At 36.1% G+C, this 12,654-nt stretch overlaps 1 long non-coding RNA gene across 1 annotated transcript in view; it reads right to left on the reverse strand.

Annotated features, from left to right (window-relative positions):
* LOC143686551 (uncharacterized) overlaps positions 1-11,871 on the reverse strand; it is a 158,404-nt gene extending 146,533 nt beyond the window's left edge. Inside the window, exon 1 of the long non-coding RNA XR_013177253.1 lies at positions 11,532-11,871. This is a non-coding gene — a long non-coding RNA (uncharacterized LOC143686551). The remainder of the gene's footprint in view (positions 1-11,531) is intronic.
* Between the last annotated feature and the right edge of the window lie 783 nt (positions 11,872-12,654).

Genomic DNA, 12,654 nt, shown 5'->3' on the forward strand with positions numbered 1-12,654 from the left:
AGTTAAAGTTAGTTAAGAGTCCAGCATATATCCATTAAAGTAAATTATAAATTCTGGCAATTTATTTATCAGCCACAGACATACGGAATTTCCTAGACGAACAACCAAAATTACCAAAGAGAAAATTTTTGACTATTATTATACAAAAAAAAAAGCACTTTTGTTTTCTCATTAGATTTTTGGAGATTATATTATAAATCTCAAGAGATTGCATATAATAAATGAGATAATTATTCAAATTACTTGTTTGTCTCTACCAGAGCAATAAAACAGCAGACACAAGTTAATAAATGGATTTATTAATTATGGAACTAATCGCGCAAGAATAATTGATTAATGTGGAAATATATATAATGTTAAATACCTAAGCCAAAAGAAAGAAAATCTTGAAAGACTTTGTATAATTGTACACCAAATATCTACAAACAATCTCCTCCTCAGAAAGTTATAAATACATGCAGCAGCAGGTTATCTAAAGAGTTGACTAGAATTGGAGGAGCTGAAATAGCTCCACATGCTGAAAGCTAAGGTTGACTATCATTTAGGTTGTCCCAGTTTTCTGATGGCCTGATATCCTCCAAGCTACTGCTTGTGCTTTTTCATAGTATATTGGTCTCATGGTTTAAAACAGGGCAATAGTGGAATCTGCCTCATTGCTTAAGACTTAAAGCCCTAGAATCTGAAAATTGCATAATGTTATTCTGCCACATTCCATGGGTCAAAACAAATCACAAAGCCAGCCCAGATTCAAGAGAGTGGAGAAATATATAGATGAACAGCATGATTTTGCAATGATCCAGGTCAATATGATATCGAAATTTTCTCCAATAACTCTTAGAGTTAAAAAAGAATGATGACCCAATAAGTGAAAGAGAATTTAAAGTAAAAGGGAGAAAAATTTGTTCTTAAGGTTAGATTTGGAGATGCTGACATTAGCATCTAATCTAGACATGGGACCATAGAGTCATTAATGGAACGAACGGAATGGGATCTGTCAAAAAGTAGAAGACACAGTCTGGTCAAAGATGAGGTTTATTATATTTGAAAGAGTTGGATAATATTCAAAGGACATGGATTGGCATTTGACACTGAGTTGGATGAGACAGAAAATTCATATTCCTTGTATCAGCAGCTCCCTGATGGAAATAATCTTGGACTAAAAATGAGTATAGTGCATTATTCCCCAGAGCTATTTTGGGAATATATAGTCACAATATCATATTACAATTAAAGCTTAAGATATCTCTTCATTATGCAAATCTAGGCTAAGTTTAGGTTAGGAACATAAAACAAAGGCTCAAGAACTACATTTGCTTAATATTTTTAAAAGTTATCTAGTATAACAAAATAATCCAACTAGATATATAAAGGTTTGTCACCGTGACCAGGTGGGAGTTGTTCTTGGAATGTGAATTTGTTTACACATAAAACACAATTAATGTAATACATCATAAAGACAAAAATCACCTGATCATCTCAATAGATGTGGATAAAGCATTTGACAAAAAGCAATGCCCTTTCACAAGAACAGCTCTCAACAAACTCAACCTAATAAAGGTCATCTATAAAAAACCTATAGGTAATATCAGACTGAAGGATAAAAGAATGGATGCTGTCCTTGTAATGTTCGGTACAAAATAATGATATCTGCACTCTTACCACTTCTACTCAACATCACTTGGAGAGTCTAGATGAAACCGGCAAGAAAAAGAAATAAAGTCGTCTAAATTGGAAAAGAAAAAATATGATTGTCTTTATTCACAATGACATAATCCTATATATAAAGATCCTAAGTAATCCACCAAAATATTTTAGAAGTAATAAACACTTTCAGCAAGTTCAAAGAATACAAGGTCAATATGTACAAAATCAATTGTTTTCCCACATACAGGGAATAAACAATCAGAAAATGAAATTAAGAGTACAAGTCCAGAAGAACTAAAGCAGGGATGCGAACAAATATTTGCACACCAATGTTCATAGCAGCATTATTCATGACTGCCAAAAGATGGAAACAGCCTGAGTGTCCAGCAACTGACGATTGGATAAGCAAACTGTAGTATATATACACAATGGAATGTCATGCTGCTGTAAGAAGGAATGATGTACTGATGCATGCAACAACATGGATGAACTGTGAGGACTTTACGTTAAGAAAAATAAGCTGGACATAAATGGACAAATATTGTATGGTTTCACTAATATGAGCTACTTATAATGAGAAAACTCTAGAAGTTAAAATCTAGAGTATAGGCTACCAAGAGATGGAGAAAGGGTAGATAATGGGCACATGATGCTTATGGTGCAAAGAATATTTAATAAGGTTAATTATAAATGTTCAGAAATGGATAGAGGTGATGATAGCACAATACTGTAAGTGTAAGTAACAATTCTGAGTGTGAGTATGGTTGAAAGGGGAAATCTAGCATCACATATGTCACTGGGAGAAAAGTTAGAGGATAAATCAAAAGGACTGAAAAACATAGCAAAACCTGTTGTGGATGATCGTACAAATATAAAAAAGTTCTTATACTAAAAGCTCTTATACAAATGCATGTCACTATTACAAGGTCTTAAAAAAAGGGTGGTACATGGGAAAATATGATTAATGTGAACTAAGGACTATAGTTAAAAGTAAGATTGTAATATTCATTCATCAGTTGTAACAATGGTACTATACTGAGCTAAGAGTCAATAATGGGGGAGGATGGGAAAGGGTTTTTTTTTTGAGAAATGAGAATATTCTCAAATTGATTGAGGTGGTGAATGCATAACTATGTGAGTTAAGAGTCATTGATTGTACACTTGGAGGGATTGCATGGTGAGTGATTAAAAACTGTTAAAACAATAGTAAAAATATTTAAATGGAAAAAACACAATTTCATGCATAATAGCATGGAAAATTGCCGCTGATAGCTTCAGCCGGGCCGCGCGACCGGTACACTGGGTGGGTTTGGGGCGAGCTCGTGGGAATTAACCTGGGTAAGCTGAAGCCGGTGCTTTCCCCAGCTGGCGGTCGCGAGAAGTCGTCACTCAGGCCAGATGCGGGTTTTAAGCTTTTATTGATACACTCCGGGATGGGCCACCCGGGAACCTGAGGAGTGAGACGTCTGGGGTGCGAAGACCCCGGGGCTCGGACGACCCAGAGCGGGGTAAGCGTGGGGCTTAAGTACTCTCGGGGAGGGGTGGAGTCTTGGGCGCACACGTCAGGAAGGGACAGCCAATCACACAAGGCAGGAGGCAGTTGCTAGGCTGAGGGCTTAGGTTAGGTATAGAGGAGTGAAGAGAATAACAGGAAGGCTTGCGGTTTAGTGGTGAGCTATGGAAATGGGCGGTCTACAAGAGGGGGAAGGGGGGAACAGAGAGGGGGGTTACAGGTACGGAGGGCAGAGAGTGAATGTAGAGAGGGAGAGAAGGATTAAAAATTTTAAGCATGGCTAGGCTCCAGTCCCTGAGAAATATGCCACAGAAAATAATAAGATATTCAGGAATAAGTTTCACAAAAGAAGTACAAGACCGGTACACCTAAATTTACAAAAGATCATTGAAAGAAATTAAAGAAGACCTGAATAAATGGAAAGGCAAACCATATTCACAGATTGGAAAAGACAAACAAATTTGGAGGACTTTCATTTCCCAATTTCAAATCTTTTAATAATCTTTAAAATAAATCTTTTAAAATAAAATAAATCTTCTTTGTTAAAGTCATTTTGATACTGGCATAAGGATAGGTGTATAGATTAATGGAATTGAGAGTCTGGAAATAAACTTAACATTTATGATCAACTGATTTACAGGAAACATGTCAAGGCAACTCAATGGGAAAAGAACATTCTTTTCAACAAATAGTACTGGGATAATTGCAGGTTCATAGGCAAAAACATGAACGAGAATCCTTACCTCATACTGTACGCTGAAATTAACTCAATGTACTATAATGGCTAAAACAAAATAAAAACTTTTAATAAAAAACATAGGAAAAATATTTGAAGCATTCAGTTAGGCAAAAAGTTAATTAGCAGCAAACTGGGAGAAAATATTTGCAAAATAGAGATCTGATAAACTCCCTATGTCCAGAATTAAGAACGAAATTTTACAACTCAAAAAGAAGATAAACAACCAGTAAAAAAAATGGGCAACAGATTTGAATATACATTAATATATATATAATATATATTCTAGTGGGCATGAAATTGTATATAATGATTTTAATTTTTTTATTTATTTTTTATTTTTTTATTAACGGAAAGAAAAAAAAAGAAATTAACACAACATTTAGAAATCATACCGTTCTACATATGCACTCAGTAATTCTTAACATCATCACATAGATGCATGATCATTGTTTCTTAGTACATTTGCATCGGTTTAGAGGAACTAGCAACACAACAGAAAAAGATATAAAATGTTAATATAGAGAAAAGAAATAAAAGTAGTAATAATAGTAAAAAACAACAACAACAAACAAACAAACAAGCAAACAAAAACAAAAAAAAACCTATAGCACAGATGCAGCTTCATTCAGTGTTTTAACATGATTACTTTACAATTAGGTATTATTGTGCTGTCCATTTTTGAGTTTTTGTATCTAGTCCTGTTGCACAGTCTGTATCCCTTCAGCTTCAATTACCCCTTATCTTACCCTGTTTCTAACTCCTGCTGAACTCTGTTACCAATGACATATTTCAAGTTTATTCTCGAATGTCCGTTCACATCAGTGGGACCATACAGCATTTGTCCTTTAGTTTTTGGCTGGATTCACTCATGATTTTAATTTTAATAGCTATAATAATAATAAAAAAGACAGATAAATGCTAGAGAAGATGTGTAGAAATGGAAACCCTCATGCATTTGATAGGTATATAAACTGGTACAGCCTCTTAGGACTACAATTTGGCAGTTTCTTAGAAGGGTAAACATAAATTTAGCATGCAACCTGCTAAATTTCTGTGGTGATTTGGAGCGATTACATACCCCAGAAAAGGTCAGATGCTTTTTCATCCATTCCTGTGGGTGCAGATTATTGTGGGTGGGGCCTTTTGATTAAGGTTGTTTTAACTAAGATGTGACCCTCCCAATCCAAGGTGGGTCTTAGTTCTTTTATCCTTTTCTGGATAAAAGATTTAAAAAAAAAAACAAAAACCCAGAGAGTTCAGAGAGAAACACCCAGAGAGAACTCAGAGAAAAAAGCCCGGGAGATGCTGAGAGGACCCGCAGGAGCTTAGAGAGATGGCCGCTGGAGAGTCCTATCAGCCCTTGTCAACAAGCACAGTAATGTTTGGGAGTGTCTCGATATTTCTGAAACTCAGGGGCTTCATCTATTAAAAGAGAAAGTTGAAATAAGTGCTTACTAAAATCCCAGATTAGCTGTAAAATTCCAGAACTCTGCTCATTTCTTAGAAATTATATGAGGCATCCATAAAATCATAGAAGTGTTAGACTGAAGTAAAATCATCACACCATCACCAATTTTCTCTCTCTAGCAGTCTGTGATTTTAAAATGTACTTGAAAATATAATTTCCAATTTACGGGACAATCGAGTTTTATTGAGTACCCACTATATATAAGCTGTGGATACTATTTTTAAAACAGAATTATATATATATATATATATATATATATATACAATATATATATACAATATATATATATATACAATATATATATATATATATATATATATATACACAATATATATATATATATATACAATGCCAACTTGAAAAAATCTTCCATGGTCAAAATCAATAGAAGTCGTGAACGGATGGTACAACTTGCAGAAGAACGTAAAATCAGTGTCTCATTTAAGAGATATTAATAAAACGCCATAGGATTTGGGGACCAGGGGTGGTTACTTAGACTGGAAGGATAAGAAAAACTTTTATGGAGAAAATGCAATTTGAATCTTGAAGAACAGGTAAGATACAAACACATGAAAAGTGGAGTAAGTATTTCCAATGAGGAAAAGTATGTGAGCAAAGATAGGAAAATTCAGAGAAAATATTACAATTGGTTTGTAGGGTAGGAATGAAAAAGGGAGGAGATATAAAAGTGGAGAGTCAGTTTGAATTAGATGGTGGAGGATGTGTGACATCAGGGGGCCTTCAAGTTCTACAAACTTTGGAACAGCAGAGTATGTTTTTCAAAGGTTTGCTTTAAAGAAATTAATCTAATTGCTCTGAAAAAAAGAAATCAGATTGTGATATTCATTGGAATACAAGATAATAAAGATGTGAACTTGGTTAGTTGTAGTGAGAATAAATAGTTTGAGACAGATATAATTGATATTGCAGAGGTAAAAATAATAGGGCCTGTAACTGCTAACATATGAACAAAAGAGACCAAGTAAAAATGGGCCAAGTTCTCATTCAATTCTCCAAACCCAATTCAATGAGGTAGGGACAATTATCCCCATTTTATCAACTGGAAAACAACACAGAGGTTAATACAAGGTTCATATCAACTAAGTAGTCATGATGGGACTTGCTTGGAATCTAGCAGCTAGGACACAAGCCACTCTAATAGCATCTGTGGAGCGAGTTGCTACAATGGTATGTCACGGGAACACAGGTTCAGGGCACAAAAGAAACTTTCAGCAAGTGTTCTCTTTATTCCTTGTGTAGTATAAAGAATCCCAGCGAACAAATAATCTCTTTGTCATTTACACAGTGCAAAGAGTCCAAAAGAGCAGGGGAGGAGGTCCCATCACAGCCAGGCCAAGGTGGCCCAAACTGCTCCAGGTCAGGTTTTATGGACAGCAGCTTCACATGCCCCATTTTGTGCCAGGGAAGAGAGACAAATTTATGCTGTTCGAGTGTGGCTTTTATCTACCTCGCGGGGAGGGGGCCACAAAACAGAATTCCTCTTCTGATAAGTATCTGGAGCTACTGTTCCCAGGTTTAATGACCTGGTCCAGGATTTTCATTAGATTTAGCATACTCCCCAAGTTGTGGAATGGTTTGCCATTGTATAGAATTGTATGTTTGTGTTATTCCCATTTAGCTAATTATTATTTACACCACTGAGGCAAGAATTGTTGGCTGTCAACCAGTGTCCATTCTGCCCTTTTTCCTTAAAATTGAACTTCAGTTTTGTTTGGGATGACAATGAACCCAGTAAATGAAAGAATGAATGAATGAAAAGTTCATTCATTCATTCTCAGCCTCCCTTGTGAAACACCCTGGTTCATATGTGAGAGCAGGTGGTAAGGAACTCCCTGGAAGGGAAAAAGAACAGACTCAGTAGCCACATGCACTAAAATACACCTTTGTATTTCCTCCTTATTTCTACCTGAAACTCAGACTTGAGGGCCAGAGCTTCAGTAACCATCTTAATTGATTAATTTGAAAATGATTGTTAGAATTTAATGTGTCATTTCTCATTGTGCTTTATAGATTATTTTAATAAAACTTCTAAAGATTGTATTTCTATTAGGCCATATTCATTTGCCTCCTGGTGTATACGTCAGGATAAATTAACTGCAAAATATACCACAAGGGGTAGAATGGATTGAATACCTCAATGGAGGTTTTTTTTTTTTTTTCATTCTCTCCATTAAAATGTTGCAAAATGACAATAGAGATTTTATTCTGAATATAGTTGATGTTGACATGTTCTTTTCAGTAAGAATGAAGTATCTACTTCAATTTCTTCATAAATTTGATTTTGAGCAGAATGATAACCATACATTGCTTTCAGAAAAAAGGATAATAATAATATCCTCAGTTTATTGAGAACTTTGTATGCAGACTCTATGCTACAAACATTAAGTACATCAGATCATTTAATTATTTCACCAAATGCTATGAATGTTTTATTTTCACATTTATTGGGAAATAGTCACAAATAGGATACATAGCTTGCCCAAGGTCAAACAACTTGGAAATGGTGAAACACAAATTTGAGCAAAGTTCTATCTGACTTAAAGATTTGCTGAAGTTATGAGCTCTTATGTTCTTCTACTCTGTTTCCACTTTTTTTTGCACCAGAGAATAGTCTGCCAGTTTATCTAAATGATTAGATAGAGAGAGAGAGAGAGAGAGAGAGAGAGAGAGAGAGAGGGAGAGGGAGAGAAAGAGAGATGATAAATAGAGAACTTAAGAAGGAGGGTTTAACAACAGAGTCCTAACTTTCGCTCATTCCCGTAAGCCAGGATCATTAATGCTTCGGGTCCAGCTGAGGCCCACGGCCCAGAGAAAATACCTTTCATCCTTCCTCTTAATAAGTGTGTGCCTAATAATATTTATGACCTAAAGAAGCTTGGGGAACAGTGGACAATGTGGATTCTACGAATGTCAAAATTACCTTTCAGTACATTGCTGATATTATGTTTGAACTGTTATATTTTATTCACTTCTGAAATTCACCTGATCTGGGTTCTTCCTGCCATTTCATATTCTTATGGCCTTTCTTATCAGTAGTTAAAGCAAAATGAATATAGATTGTTAGTAAATCCTCTAATTTCCTTCTACGGACATGCAATCCATAAAAATTGGATGATAATGCAATAATACGGAACAGTGTATTTAGTTTATTTGGGGTAGTATGCGATTATCTTTCTACTCACAGTCTGAATTGTATTAGTTCCACCTTATTTGTTACTTGACACTGGGAATAGTAGTGTTTATTTTCTTGAACTTCAGAGAGAAAAAGAGAGCTCTGGTATAATTAGTAATAACGGAATTAAGTTTCTTAAACATGTGCCACTTCAGAAACCATGTAACACTAAAACTGCTGCAATGGAAGAAATGAATAAAATCATGAAACTCTCTGAATTAGTTTTTGAACAGTTTTAGCACTATTTTTCCACCTAAATTCAAACACTAAGAAGTTGCTCTTCATAATTGCTGTTTTTGCAGAATTTCACAATCATCAGTCTAGTGTTCCACATCTGTGTAGAAAAGCCTACCCAAGGAAATGCTGCAGCATTAGACACATGATCGGGCACTGATAGATGTGTGGTATTTAGTAATACCATTAAAATATTCTACAGTACACAATGGTAACAGATGTTGTAAGTTCTAACAACTAATCTCAAAGTAAATCAACATAAAAAACACATCTGGAATCCTAGAAATGGAAAATTTTAGTCATATATCACTCAGGATCATCTCAAATTTGCGTTAATTCGTGAAATGCTATGTTGGGTGTTTTTATGTTAATGAAGCCAAATATACATATTTCCTCTGTGATCTCCAAAACCATTTACTGCAGAAAGCACTTTGTCAGGTTCCAAGAGCTTCTTCCCAGCCCCGAGATAACTCAAGCTTTCGGAACTAATTCTCCTTATTAAAGCAATATGTTCAAAGTGAGCAATGCAAGTCCACAGGGAACACTGCTGAGAAATTACGGCCTGATGGCGAGTTGATGGACTGCATTAGTGGCCCCAGCCATTCTGGAAGGAGGACTGACAGCAGCTCAGTTTGTAATGCATTTCATATGTAGAACCTATTCAGAAGAGTCCGAAATATTAGAACTGTGCGTTGGCTAATTAGCCTCTTAGCAAATCATGGCTCTGCAACTGTGAGGTAGGCTCAGCCTATGAGTCTGTAACCATTGGGAACAGAGTCCTAAAGACAGACACATTTACATGGAATAGATTTGCAGCTTGCTTTTACATACAGTACTATCTTAACCTGGGCCTCTGGCCATCCATTTCCTGGGAAGGTGGAGACTTTTTAAATAATAAAAAAAAGAGTTTTAGTATTTCAAAATCTTTCACATCATTCTAATCGTTTTTGAGGGGAAAGAATTACAGTGCCATCAGGATTAAGGCAGAATACCACATTGAAGTACAAATCATAACTAAATCATCCTGAATAAGGGGTTATATCTCACAATACAGACTTTAGACAGGATTGCAGTCTTGATGAATCCTAGTATTTAAAATTCCTTATTATTTCTTCATAATTTTGGCAATCCTTCCTGAAAATGTTTAGGCTACTTCTGTTTATCCATTGGGATATATGAATGTTTATTTAGGTACCATAAACTGCTTCTGTGTTGATGTACTTCATTAGTAGGATTAATATAACAAAAAAGGTGCAGTTGTTAACACACAGTTTGCGAGCTATTTATTATCCCGGGTGATATTTAAGGCACATTTTTCATTGTGAACTAAATTTTAACACTGAGTTGCTGCAGTAATTTTATTCTTTGAATTTAAACGTATCATGAAAAAACTCTCAGGCTGCCCTTAACAAAACATATCAGTGAATTATGCTCTTTAGTAATGTCTATAGTATTTCCTCACATTTCCATGAAGTGCTACCATTGGAGGTAAAACTGTATTTTTTTCTAAAGAATAATCAATGATTAAATGTGCCTCCAAATACATACAACTCACATTAGAGAAAGAAAGAATGCTTCTTTAGTGGGCATGCACACAACTAGTACTGTTAATGGACATCTTTTTTTGGAACGTTTTTTTCAGGAAGAAAAAGAAAGCAAGAAACACTTATGATTCCAAACTATCAGGTACGGGAACTTGAGGTTTTTGCAAAACAATTGACCTTAATCATCTTCTGACACTATTAATCCCTCTTTTAATTTTTGCAAGCTCATCAAGTCCTGCACTTTATCAGTGACATCAGCTCTGAATGATGCCCAGATTTTTATCTCACAGCACTAATAAAAAGCTATGTCACAAGGGTACTTAATAAAAATGAATGTAAGATTTTAATAGATATGGGGAGATGCCAGATCAAAGCATATCGTTTATGAATGTTATAAACCCTTGCTAAAATGAGTTGTCATGTGATGGCATGTTTATTTCTGGTGTAAGGATGAAAAAATAATTTTTTTAATTAAAAGGAATAAGAACCTTTCTGCCAGCAGGTGGACAATGGTATTGGGGGCATCTGGCCAACAGCTGGACATTATTAAATTTATATTAACTTGAGCACCTCTTTGGTGATTCTTTAATAAAAGCATCTCTTTTTTTCTCTTTTATTGCTAGTGTGGAAGGGTCACACATTTGCACTCACAAAGAAGATGAAGGGTTTTTAAAAAATTATTTCCCATAATTGTTCTCATCTTTCTCACCAGTGGAGATCCATAAACTTGCCAATAAAAGGAAGAAGTTATTGTCAGTTTATCTCTCAGTCATTGTAATGTTCCGGTCCTGGAGGGAACTCTCCCTCGTACTTCCCTTTCCCTCCTGCTCCAGATGCCTGGCCGTGTGTGGAATATCCCTAGACCCTTGGAGCATTGGCTGGTTTCTGGCTGACTCTGTTGCTCATTCCTTTTGTCTGGTCTGACTCTGACTGTCAAAATGTGCTTACAGACTCCGTTATTTTCTTTCCATTCCTGCAGTAAAAACACCAGCGCTCTCCGAGACAAATTATGCAACTGAGTCTTTATTATCTCTATTATCCTGATCATTCTGAGCTTTATGTAATTGTTCCAAAGTTTTCACTTTTATTTCTAAACCCTGCTAGGTAAATGTGGCCAGCATATGAATCAGTTCAACTTGGTATCAAGAGTCCAAACTCAAAATAGTTTAAGCAAGCAAACGAAAAGATGAACTTACCAGGCTAAATAGGCAATCTATGAGAGGGAAGGCAGTCTTATTGTGGCTGACCTCAAGGACTTGAGAATCTGAAGACCTGTCTTCATCTGTCTGTCAGTGCTGTTCTCAGCATGTTGATTCCATTCTTTCGAAAGCTTCTCCATGAGGTAGGTGATCTGGCCACCAGTAGCAAACGCATGGTGTTCTTAATTGACCCTGGTCAGACTTATTTTGGATATTGCTACCGAGCAAGGGGCTCGCTGCCCACTATGCACAGAATGCAATATGTGACACCAGGATTCTGAGTGAAGAAAGTTTTATTGCGAGGTCGACCAGCAAGTGGACGGGAAGCAAGCTCCAATCTGCCTCCTTGATCCAATAACTAGGGAGACTTACAGGATGGAAACAAAGGGAGGTGGGGACAGCGACGGGAATTCAGGTGGACATACTCTGATTGGTTGTTTATAGGACTAGCTATACATGGTAGAAACATGTCAGCAGGCCAGCTCTTATCTTCCTTTTGAGGGAACCCTCACATTTTACTTTGTGCTGAAGACCCTTCCTCCCCATAATCTTGGTTCCAAGGAAGGTGATTTTTGTTTTTAGTGTCTCAAGGTCGTTCAAGCGGTAGCAAGAGCACAGCGTGTCTGTGATTGTGCATATTCTGTTAGTGGTTGAGTTTGGCTGTAACTAAGTTTAACTTTGTAAGACAAACTCAAGAAATAATTTTAGGAATGGCAGGGGACAAAATTCTGATAAGCAGCAGGGTTTGGTCTAAATCTTGACTTTTAGTTAGGACTTTTGTCTAACTTGCCAGTTGTCTCAATATCAGGGAAACACTTTAAACAAAGTGTTTAAACCAAAAACACTTTGGCAATTTACCTGTCTCTTGGCAGGTAGGCAGCTCCTGATACAGGCCATACAAGAATCATATTCTTGGGAGGGCAACGGAGGCTCAGCAGGCAGAGTTCTTGCCTGCCATACCGGTGCCTGCCCCTGCAAAAAAAAAAAAAAAAAAAAAATCATATACTTCAAAGGAGCCTTTCACAGAGGAAGAAGTAAGAAATGCTTGAGTTGACATCTGAATCATACATGTTCACAAATGCAAGCAAGTATTCCTGTCATTGTCAATACTTTTGAGAGA

The sequence above is a fragment of the Tamandua tetradactyla genome, chromosome 1 (assembly GCF_023851605.1).
Source record: "Tamandua tetradactyla isolate mTamTet1 chromosome 1, mTamTet1.pri, whole genome shotgun sequence".
In the NCBI taxonomy this organism is placed as follows: domain Eukaryota; kingdom Metazoa; phylum Chordata; class Mammalia; order Pilosa; family Myrmecophagidae; genus Tamandua; species Tamandua tetradactyla.